The sequence below is a fragment of the Macaca fascicularis genome, chromosome 3 (genome assembly GCF_037993035.2).
Source record: "Macaca fascicularis isolate 582-1 chromosome 3, T2T-MFA8v1.1".
Lineage (NCBI taxonomy): Eukaryota > Metazoa > Chordata > Mammalia > Primates > Cercopithecidae > Macaca > Macaca fascicularis.
Genome location: NC_088377.1, coordinates 182,556,845 through 182,569,439, shown reverse-complemented (window position 1 = coordinate 182,569,439; position 12,595 = coordinate 182,556,845). Strand labels below are relative to the sequence as shown.

The window sequence follows — 12,595 nt, the reverse complement described above, 5'->3', positions numbered from 1 at the left end:
GTCCTTGAAGTCTAGGTATTTGGTTAAAAAAAAGAATTAGGTTGTCAAATTCTGTAAAAAGTACTATTGGGATTTTCATTGTGATTGCATTAAGTTTATATGTTACTATAGGGACATGTATATTAGAGATTTATAATCACAATGTTGAGTTTTCCAGTTCCTGAACATGGTTTTTATCTTAATTTGTCTAGGTCTCTTTTTTTTCCTTTTTTTTTTTTTTTTTAGATGGACTCTCGCTCTGTCACCCAGGCTGGAGTGCAGTGGCACAATCTTGGCTTCTTGCAACCTCTGCCTCCCAGGTTCAAGCAGTTCTCCTGTCAGCCTCCCTAGTAGCTGGGGCTATAGGTGCACACCACCATGCCTGGCTTATTTTTGTATTTTTAGTAGAGACGAAGTTTCACCATATTGGTCAGGCTGGTCTCAAACTCCTGACCTCAGGTGATCCACCCGCCTCGGCCTCCCAAAGTGCTGGGATTACAGGAGTGAGCCACCGCACCTGGCCCACGTGTTTGTATTTTTAGTAGAGACAGGATTTCACCATGTTGGCCAGGCTGGTCTCAAACTTCTGACCTCAGGTAATCTGCCCGCCTCAGCCTCCCAACGTGTTGGGATTATAGGCATGAGCCCCCACTCCCAGCTCTGTTTTTTTTTCCTTAAAAAAGGTTTGTAGTTTTCTACATAATGTTTTCATCCTTTTGGATGTAGAGGGTTGGTTTTATTTGTGAGAATCTTTTAGTGCTATTGTGAATGAGATGTTTAGAAACATATATATTTTTTTACTGGATATTCATATACGGAAGAATGAAACTAGAACCCCACCTCTCACCCTATACAAAAATCAACTCAAAATGGATCAAAGACCTACCTGTAAGACCCAAAAGTACAAGATGAAACCACAGTGTGGTATCATCTGGCCCCAGTTAGGATGGCTGCTATAAAACTGTTAGAGGAAAACTTGGGGGAATGCAAATCAAAACCACAATGAGGTATCTTCTCACCCCAGTTAGAATGGCTGTTATATAGAAGACAAAAAATTAAAAATGCTGGTGAAGATACAGAGGAAAGAGAACTCTTGCACGCTCTTTTTCTGGGAATGTAAACTAATACAGCCACTATGGAGAACAGTATGGAGGTTCCTCAGAAAACTACAAATATTAGAGTTAGTTACCTGTGATCTAGCAATCCCACTACTGGCCATTTACCCAGAGAAAAGGAAGTCAGTACATTGAAGAGACATCTGCATCCCCATGTCTATTGCAGCGCACTATTCACAGTAGCCAAGATATGGACTCAGCTTAGGTGTTCAGCAACAGAAGAGCGGGTAAAGAAAATGTGGTTATTTATCCAAGGGAATGCTATTCGGCCATAAAAAGGAAAAATCCTGTCATTTGCAGCAACATGATTGAAACTGGAGGACATCATGTTAAGTGAAATAAGCCAGCAAAAGAAAGTTAAACCCTGCATGTTCTCAGTCTTATGTGGAAGCTAAAAAGAGTTGATTTCTTTTTTTTTTTTTTTTTTTTTTTTGAGACGGGGTCTCGCTCTGTCGCCCAGGCTGGAGTGCAGTGGCTGGATCTCAGCTCACTGCAAGCTCCGCCTCCCGGGTTCACGCCATTCTCCTGCCTCAGCCTCCCGAGTAGCTGGGACTACAGGCGCCCACCACCTCGCCTGGCTAGTTTTTTGTATTTTTTAGTAGAGACGGGGTTTCACCGTGTTAGCCAGGATGGTCTCGATCTCCTGACCTCGTGATCCGCCCGTCCCGGCCTCCCAAAGTGCTGGGATTACAGGCTTGAGCCACCGCGCCTGGCCTAAAAGAGTTGATTTCATAGAAGTGAAAAGCAAAACAGAGGATACTCGGGCTGGGAGTAGTAGGGGTAGAGTGGAAGCTCTGGGAAGATTTATTAATTGATACAAAATTACAACTAGATAAAGGAATAAGTTCTAGTGTTCTGTAGTAGCATAGGATAACTATAGTTAATAATACATAGTTTCATATAGCTAGGAGGAGGATATTGAATGTTCCTAACACAAAGAAATGACAAATGTTTGAGATGATGGATATGTTAGTTACTGTGTATTAAACATCAGTATGTGTACTCTGTAAATATGTACACTTATCAATTAAAATTTAAATTTTCTTATTGGTGGTGGTATATGGGAAATCTGTTGACTCTTTAGTACATAGATGTTATATCTGATTGTTAACAGAACATTTGTTACTTAAGTTTATCAATGGATTGTCCTGGATTGTTAAGTAACACTCATAAGTACAAATAATGATTGTTTTATCTTTTTATTTTCCTATCTTCATTTGTCTTCCCCCCACCCCTTATTCTAAAGCACTGGCTAGGGCCTCCCATGTAAGATTTGATAATTGTAATGATAACAGACATCTTTATTTCTCCTGTCCTCTGTGTTTATAAGTGAGCTTAGTCTATAGCTCTCTGAGCTGTTCCATAGTTTCGGTATCAAGAGCTGCTTCGTTTTCTAGAGTTTTCTGTGATTTTGGCCAGTTTTTATATCAGACCAAAGAAAGTGTTTCTTGAAAGTAAGTTCGTTAGGCTTTAAGTAACCTCTGGGCCCATCTTTTTATTTTCAACTTTTCTGAGTGAGTTTTAGATGTAGATGTTATATACAGCATTTGTTCAGGGCTTTGGTTTGTGAGCCAAGTTTCTTTTTAAAATTTTTTAAATAGATGAGCTTATCTCATTTATATTTTGTTGATAAGGCAGTTCTTCCACATTATTGATTATATTTTTCTTTGGGGGCTTTGTCTCTTATGGATATGTGTGTGTTTCCCATCTGATCGTTTTTGATGGTTCATAAGTCTTATTCTCTTACTACCTTCATAGATTTAATATCCATTTCTTGATTTGTGAAAATACTCAGGATTATTTTAACTCCTTGCTAATAAAGATAAGAAAACCAGTGCACTTATACCTCCCTTGCCCCAGCTACCATTAACAAAAATTTTTTTCCATCCCTTCATGTGGGATATAAACCTTGTCAATGAAACAAATGCATTATTTTTTACTTTATCCTTAAGTCTCAGAGTTACATGTTTCAATGGGATTAATATTCACCTGTAATTCTTTAAAACTATGACTTCTTGATTTCCGATTCTGCTCTTTTATTGATGTTTTCATTAGCTCGATTTTTCTGTCAAGTAGTTCTGTTTTTTCTGAAGGATGGCTTCCTTTTTTCTTCTTCAGCCATTTCTTTCTGTTTCCACTGTGGCCTTCATTTCTGAAGTGGTCTTTTTATTACCTTCCATTTCTTTCTTGAACCCTGCTAGCTGACTTTTCATTTCCTCTTTTTTTTGAGACGGGGTCTGGGTCTGTCACCCAGGCTGGAGTGCAGTGTTGTGATCTTGGCTCACTGCAACCTCTGCCTCCTGGGCTTAAGCCATCCTCCCATCTCGGCCTCTCGGTTAGCTGGGACTACAGGCATGTGCTACCACACCTGGCTAATTTTTTGTGTTTTTTTGTAGAGGCAGGGTTTCATCATGTTGGCCAGACTGGTCTCAAATTCACCTTGGCCTCCCAAAGTGCTGGGATTACGGGAGTGAGCCACTGTCTCCTGCCTCATCTTCCATTTCATCTGTTCTTCAATTTAGTTTTTTCAGTCATTTTTTTCCCCCCTAAAATGCATTTGTTAGTGATAGATGGGGATATATCAGACAGTTCTTTTGTTTCCTTGACTGACTTTTGGTGTTTATCTGTCTTTGCCTATTATGTTTTTTCTGTCATCCCCTGCTCTGTTTTATTGGTGGTGTGGAGGGGTGGGATTGTTAACATTTCTCCTCACAGGCCCTTTGCTGGGTTGTTTCTTTTTATTAGTCATCCTTGTTGTCTTTGAGCAGAGTATTTCTATTTGAGGTTGCTCTTTGCTTAAGAATGTTATGGGGGTCGGGCGTAGTGGTTCACGCCTGTAATCCCAGCACTTTGGGAGGCCGAGGTGGGCAGATCACGAGGTCAGGAGATCGTGACCACCCTGGCTAACATGGTGAAACCCCGTCTCTACTAAAAATACAAAAAATTAGCCGGGCGCGGTGGTGGGCGCCTGTAGTCCCAGCTACTCGGGAGGCTGAGGCAGGAGAACGGCATGAACCCCGGAGGCAGAGCTTGCGGTGAGCCGAGATCGTGCCACTGCCCTCCAGCCTGGGTGACAGAGCAAGAATCCGTCTCAAAAAAAAAAAAAAAAAAAAAAAAGTTATGGGGAACAGCAGGGAGAATAAGCCCAAGCAGGCATAACCTTTTTCTCAGACATCTTGTCTCAGAAAGCTCGTTCACCAAATCTGTTGTGTTCTCTACCCTGGGAATACATCACTCCTCCATTTTTAATGTCTTTTTCCCCCTTCCTGCCATTTTGGGCCAAGCCCATCATTCAGTCAGGATGAAGACTCCATCCAGGCAGGAGATGGGTAAGGTTTATAGTGAAGTTGGACATCAGATAAATTCCTGTTTGATGATTTGATTTTTAACTTATTCTGCTCAGCTGCCTTTAGCTTTTAACCTTTTATATCTTATGTTCAATAGTTAATTCTCAAAAAGGAACTGGTTCCCAACATAAATTTAAAATTAAAAATTATCAGTTCTCTCCTCTAGCAAAGTGTAACTGCTTTTATTTTATGTGATGTGATCTCATGTATTGTTTTGTTCCCTTGATCATTTCGCGGTGGGGAAGTAAAGACAGGGAGGTCTGTGTTTCACTTTAAAAACAAAATCTAAACCAGAAAAGAACTCGTAAAATGTCATATTTCAGGTCCTCTGTGATCTTGCCCTTTCCTACCTCTCTGCCCCTACCCACGTCTATCAACCATCCTTGCTGTGTACTAAATGCTCTAGCACAGTATTTCCTAAAGTTTATATTGTGGATACTGAATATTCAAAGTGTTCTCCCAAAGATGGTTTCCATAGTTTACGATTTTGGGAAATTTTAAATGTTCCTCGTCTAACCTGTTGAGTTTCTAAGCTCAAATGAGGGGGGAAACTGTGTTATCTAAATCTTGTTTGATTTCTGTATTTCACATGTTAAAGGATTCATCTAAAAAGTATCTGAATTGATTTGGCAAGCAGGTGATACCCTGTACTATATTATATAGGTCCCCTTTTGGGATTTCATAGTTGGATATTAGCATAGTAATAGTTGAGAAGAACTGTAGTAAAGAAACTTACCTTTGTTTGTTTGTTTATTTATTTATTTATTTCACACAGAGTCTTGCTCTGTCATCTAGGCTGGAGTGCAGTGGAACAATCTCGGCTCACTGCAACCTCCACCTCCTGGGCTCAAGCAATTCTCTTGCCTCAGCCTTCCAAGTAGTTGGGATTACAGGTGCGTGCCATCACACCCGACTAATTGTTTTAAAATATTTTTAGTAGAGATGGGGTTTCACCATGTTGGACAGGCTGGTCTTGAACTCCTGACGTCAAATGATCCACCTGCCTTGGCCTCCGAAAGTGCTGGGATTACAGCATGAGCCGCTGCACCTGGCCTTAACTTTGTCTAAATTAGAATTGTATAAACTTCCTTGGCTATGGAACATTGCTTGTGTGTAGTATATGCTAATATTCTTTGAAACATTTTAGGGAAATGCTGTTTAATACCAATCAAACCCTTGCATTTTTCAGGATTTTTCCTGTTGTTTTCTGGCCCTTTGTCCTAGAATGCTCTCTTCCTTCATCTTCTCCCCACCACCCAATTTTTTTTTTCCATTGGTTTCTGAGGTGATTGATAACTTGCCCTGCCGAGAGGCATCTGGAAATATTTTGGTTGTCATGACTGGAGGATGCTATTTGGGATTTAATGCCCACAGATCAAGGAACACAATGCACTAAAAGTCCTACACAGCAAAGAATTGCCCCACTCTAAATGCCACTTTTACAGTGGCCCTCCATATCTGCAAGTTCTGCATCCTAGAATTCACACAACTGTGGATCAAAAGTATTAGGAAAACAGTAAAAAGTAATACAAATACAAGATAATACAGTATAACAACTATTTATATAACATTTACATTGTATTCATCATTATAAGTAATCTAGAGATGATTAAAGTATATGTAGAGTAAGTTATATACAAATCCCTCCCTTTTTATATAAGAGACTTCAGTATCCAAGGATCATTGTATTGTAGGGGAGAGTCCTGGAACCAATCCCTTGTGGATATGGAGGGATGACTGTATACTCCTTTGGAGAAAACTGAACTCATCACTTTTACTCATCCTTTAGAATTTAGTCCTGGTTATCTTTTCCAGAAGCTTTCTCTAAGTACTTTTGTTTTCCCCTCTACCCTACACCCTCTCATTTTCTATGCGTGGTACTCTCATAGTATTTTAGGCACATCTTGATTATTTGAAGTAACCACTTTGTAGTGTAGGAGTCTATAACTCTATACCTCCACTGTACTGCGAGTTCAAATCTTTGAGGGCAAAGACATTTTGTATCCTTGGTACATGATATATAATTAGTCTTTTAAAAAATGCATGTTACATGAATACATTAATAAATTAAGTTGTACTTTTAAATCAGAATTGTGGTATGACTCTTAAAAAACTGTTGCTTAGATTGCATTAATAATCTTGTGCAATTGTGGGAAATAATCTCATTTTACTCCCATAATAGAAAATTAAAATATGCTTCCTTTTGTTCAGGTATGGATGACAGATGTTAAAGTAGTGTTTTATTTGGGTTTTGACCTTGCCTGCACATCAGAAGTACCTGGAGAACTTCAGAAGGTACAGATGGCTGGGGCCCTTCCTCAGAGGTTCTGGTTTTTGAGAGTGAGGCCTTGGCATCTGGATTTTTAAAAGCTTCCAAGGTGATTTTTAATCTGAAGTCAAGATTGAAATGTCATTTAGTGAGACACTGATATGTAGCATTTTGGGAAGTCAGTAAACTTAAGAGTGAGAAGTTACTAAGTCATTGAAGAACAGTGAAAGAAGTAGGGATTTTTAGCTTAGAAAAAAAATGGAGTATGTGAGTTCTCTGAGGGCTATAGGAATGTGTCAGTCTTGCTCACCACTGTATCCTCAACTCTTGGTATGAACCTGAGCACGTAGTAGAGATTTGGTAAATATTTATTGGCTGACAGAAGAATATCTATCATTAGGTGTTTAAAAGATAGTCATTGTAGAACTACAGAGATTATCCCCAAAAAAGTTTTATAATAATAATGTGCCACTTAATTTTATGATTAAAAATAATGAACTGGATACTTAATTCATTTATTATTTCAGTTTATTATTTACTTTGTGCTAGGCACTGAGGATTCCATTTGATTCTCTGGTCAAATCCATGAAGTTTGTATCATTCAAATAATAGGGATATGTCAAGAAACTGACACTTGGGGGTTAAGTAATTTGCCTAAGGTTACAAAGCTAAGTGACAAGAGCTGGAATTCTTTTTTTATTTTTTTTTGAGACAGAGTCTTGCTCTGTCGCCCAGGCTGGAGTGCAGTGGCACCATCTTGGCTCACTGCAAGCTCCGCCTCCTGGGTTCACGCTATTCTCCTGCCTCAGCCTCCGAGTAGCTGGGACTACAGGCATGCACCACAACGCCTGGCTAATTTTTTGTATTTTTAGTAGAGACGGGGTTTCACCGTGTTAGCCAGGATGGTCTCGATCTCCTGACCTCATGATCCACCCGTCTCGGCCTCCCAAAGTGCTGGGATTACAGGCTTGAGCCACCGCGCCCGGCCAAGAGCTGGAATTCTTAAAGTCTGTACTCTTAACTACTATGCCTGACCATAAATCTTCACCACAACCCTAAGAGTTAGATACTGTAATTCCCATTTTGTAGTGGAAATAGGTTTAGAAAGGTTATGCAGCTTGCCTAAGGGCACATTGCTTGAGTGGAAGATTTGGGACTTGGACTCAGACATTGTGACTCTAGAGTCCATGCTGTTAACTCATATGCTAAGAGCCCCCTGCTTCCTATCGTATAACGTCCAACCTTGTATTTTCATGAGATTATTAACCACAGTTGACAGCTCATGTTGCTCTCCTTATACCTTTTGGCAGTCCTCACTGACTTTTGACTGATGGTTTGAATTTGGATTACTGTCTTGAATCTCCTTAGTACCCTGGGCTGTGGTAGTCCTAGAAAATAAAACATTTCTTTACTAGGTTCTTTTTCTTCTTCATTTCTTTTTTCTTTTAGTTAGGATTTTAAATTAGAATTTTCATAAACTTGCTTGTATTAATACACTGGTATCTATTAGCTTCAGTTATTTGAGTCAGTAGTCTCTGGACTTAAAAATTTTGTGCTGTATCATTAAAAGAAAAAATTGACCACATTACCCCTGGTACATATCTGTTTTATTTACGCTATATGTGTACCACTGAAGAAAATGGTAATACTTTATAAAATATGAACTTGTTAAATGAATTTTTTTAACGCTAAGCTAAAAATGATACAAGTTTAAAATTATGAAGGGTGTTTTGGTCTTTAGCTAGTGTTTCAAGTTATAACATACCATTAGGCCAAGCTTTGTTATAATAGTGTATACAAATTCATATTTTAAGTAACCTGGATAATTTTTTTAAAATAGCCAGTTTCTTGTCAGAGATTAAGTAACCTGGATAATTTTTTAAAAGCCAGTTTCTTGTCAGAGATTATTAGATTAGGGTTTCTCAACATTGGTGCTGTTGATGTTTTGTAATGGATATGATTCTTGCTTGTGGGGTTTTGATCTGCAGTTGGGTGAATCCTAGGATGCAGAACTTGCAGGTATGGAGGGCCACTGTAAAAGTGGCATTTTGGGTGGGGCAATAATACTATGCATGGTAGGATGTTTAGCAGCTTCCCTGGCCTCTGCTCACAAGATGCCAGTAGTACCCCCCAGTAGAAACATTAAAAATGCCATGAGACATTTCCAAATGTCTTGAGGGGCAAAATTGCTTCTGGTTAAGAACCACTAGATTAGATCATTGTTTTTGTTTTTGTTTTGTTTTCTTTTTTTTTTTTTAAAGACAGAGTTTTGCTCTTATTGCCCAGGCTAGAGTGCAATGGCGCAATCTTGGCTCTCTGCAACCTCCACCTCCCGAGTTCAAGCGATTCTCCTGCCACAGCCCCCTGAGTAGCTGAAATTACAGGTGCCCACCACCACACCCTGCTAATTTTGTACTTTTAGTAGAGACAGGGTTTCTCCATATTCGTCAGGCTGGTCTCAAACTCCCGACCTCAGGTGATCTGCCCGCCTCAGCCTCCCAGAGTGCTGGGATTACAGGTGTGAGCCACCGTGCCCGCTAGATCATTGTTTTTATCCTGTATTATGGATGACAAACAGCTTGTACTAGAGTAGGGTAAGTGTTAACTTTGATTTTTTTTCCCTCTAGCAGCAATAATGTTTTCTTCAGTATGAAGTTTAAGGTCTGTTTGTAGGAATTCTTTTAAGTCACTTATCCATTATATAAGGTTTAGTTTAAGCTTGGTAACATAATCCATACATTTACTTAAATCAATATATGGGAGTCATAGTATGTCACAATGAGATAAATGCAAGAGGAGAGCCCCTGTCAAGTGTTCTGCCATATGGAATGCCCAGTCTTCAGCAGACCTCTTGACTGCATGTGTCACATCTCTGATACTAACCCTAAGTTAGGGTGCCTATGTAAATAGGTGCCATATTAAATGCCGAGGCCAGGCACAGTGGCTCATGGCTGTCATCCCAGCACTTTGGGAGGCTGAGGTGGACGGATCACAAGGTCAGGAGATCGAGACCATCCTGGCTAAACACAGTGAAACACCATCTCTACTAAAAATATAAAAAATTAGCCAGGCGTGGTGGCATGCGCCTGTAGTCCCAGCTACTTGGGAGGCTGAGGCAGGAGAATCGCTTGAACCCAGGAGGTTGCAGTGAGCCAAGATCATGCCACAGCACTGTAGCCTGGGTGACACAGCGAGACTCTGTCTCAAAAAAAAAAAAAATAAATAAACAAGCATGGTGGCATGCATCTGTAGTCCCAGCTACTTGGGAGGCCAAGGTGGGAGGATTGCTTGAGCCCAAAAGTTTGAGCCTGTAATGAGCTGTGATCACACCACTGCACTCCAGCCTGGGTACAGAGTGAAACCCTACATCTCAAAAAATAAATATTAAATGCTTACTTTTTCTAATTTTCTAGATGAACACGTTAACTAAATAATGTAGCCTACCTATATCCCCAACAAAGAGTTTTCCTATGGGCCTTCAGGTGTATGTGCATACCTATTTTGTAAATGACTTGTTTGGCCATCACATTGTAACTTACTGTTCAATTTGTGTCACTGCAGCCATATTACTGAAAAGGGAAAAGTAATTTTAGCTCTCTGAACTGACCTCCACCTAACCAAGTCATCAGGTTAACTGATGTTCTCCATTTCAAAAAATATTTGTGGTCAGATTAGGTGTGAATCATATTTAAAGGAAGACTGTTGGTCCTATATCAAAGATTAGAGAATGAATGTTCATTTTACAGTTTTAAGTTAAAACGTTTAAGGTCAGTGTTTACCATTGCTTATGATTCCCTGATTTAACTGACCTTTTCAGTTAACTAGCCACTAGGCATAATTACATTGACTGTAGGGGCTTCTTTTGTGCCACACCAGTGTTGGAATTGTGTTGATTTACTTGTGGAGTTGGAACTACAGATTCTCTCAGCAGCCTGCTTACTTACCTGGTTGTCTCAACTTGTAGCTGAATTATTATACAAAGTTTTCAAACTTTCTGTTTTGAAATGGTCATTTACTCAAAACCATGGCTTCCTCCTTGCTACCTTACAGGGTTGTTGTGAGAGTATTCCTTAGCAGTAGTTCAGACTCTCATTACTTCTTGCCTATAATTGTAGCATGCTTTTAATGGGATTCCCTGCCTCCAGTACCTCTCTGGCTTGTTGGTTAACATAAACATTATTGCCAGATTAAACATCCTGAAATATAATGTCTAATCAGAACAAAAGCCATTTATAACAATAAAAACTACATTAAAAATTACTTATGTCCTGGGCTTAGATGTGGTCTCTGCAATCAGATGTTCGTTAAACAAATTATTTAAAAAAGTACGTATGTACACACACACACGAATTCTGAATTGTGTTATGTGCCAAAAGAAAAAATACGGGGTGATGTGAGAGCTCAATGAGGATCAAATATAGATTGGCAGGAGGGTGATGAGGAGAGACTTCTTTGAGAAAGTTAGATTTAAACTATCTGAAGAAGCTGTGCTTAGTTTAGAAAAGTGCTAGGCAAAGAGTGTTCCAGGAAGAAGGAATAGCATGTGTGAAGGCTCTGCTCTGCTTCTGAAATTGTGGAAGCTTATTGAGTATGGCATAGAGTGAATAGTGCCTGATGAGGCCGGAGGTAGGCTGGGATGAGATCTTTTCACATCTTGCACTCTATACTAAGAAGTTGAGGTTTTATTCTGAGTGACTGGGGAGCCATTAAAGGGTTTAAGGAAGGGAAGTGTTGTGAATCAGTTATGTGTTTTACAGATTCTACTCTGACTACAGAGTGGATGAGACTAGAATGGGAGTTAGAGCAAAAGAAGTGAGGAAACCAGTTAGAATTCCTTTTTAAGTAGTAGGTCAGAGAGAAAGGATGATAATTTTAACTAGAGTCATGACGGTAAACAAGGTAACACATGAAGTGATTATGTCATAGGCTATTACCATTACCCTGTGAAGAAAGTATGAGCAGAATAAGATTTAGAATAAACTTATCTAAGCCCATCTAATAAAGGGTGGTGTGAGGAACTGAAACAATGGGTGTTTAAGGACATTTGGTCCTTGTCTCTAAAATAAAATCCAAACTCTGTTGAAGATTTTTCAGCCTACTCTTATTATCTTTATCCTCTCCCAAACTCTTACTCACCTATGCTATAACCATACCAAACTATTGCAGTGAGTATCATGAACATGCCCTGTACCCTGATGCCACTGATGATTGTTTACTATGGCTAGAATACTCTTACTCCCCCACACACTTAACAAAACCCTACTCATTGTTTAGGATCCAGATCAAATATGAATGAAGCCTTCCAAATTTGCCTCCAGATTGATACTGCCCATTTATCTTCTTTTAACCATAGTAGTTCTTATTAATATCACATTATAGTATATTATTCAGTAGATTTCTGCGTAACCGATTATGTGCCAGGTACTATGTGTAGACATTATGGACATATCCACATGTAAAAATAGACACAGTTGCCACATTTGTGGAATCTACATTCTAACACAGACCTTGAAGGAAATCTGGGCACAAATATGTAACTAAATGTTAATAAGAGGTATGAAGGGATAGTAAAGGGTGCCTGCAGGTTTCTGAAACCCTAATAAGGCCCTTGAGGTCAAAATTATTTTCATAATCCTACTAAGATACTATTTGCCTTTTCATTTTCGTTCTCGTGAGTATATAGTAGTAATAGGATTTATGATATTGCAACAAATTGAATACAGAAGGTGGGAGAATCCAGGTATCTTTTGTTAAGACAGACGTTAAAGAAATTGGCAAAAAAAAAAAAAAAAATTTAAAAACAGCCACTTTGGGGCCGGGCACGGTGGCTCACACCTGTAATCCCAGCACTCTGGGAGTCCGAGGTGGACAGATCACTTGAGGTC

The 12,595-nt window shown here is 39.4% G+C and overlaps 1 protein-coding gene across 8 annotated transcripts in view; it reads left to right on the top strand.

The window, feature by feature from the left end:
• Nucleotides 1–12,595, top strand: part of BRAF (B-Raf proto-oncogene, serine/threonine kinase) — a 203,090-nt gene that overhangs the window by 29,205 nt on the left and 161,290 nt on the right. The window lies entirely within an intron of this gene.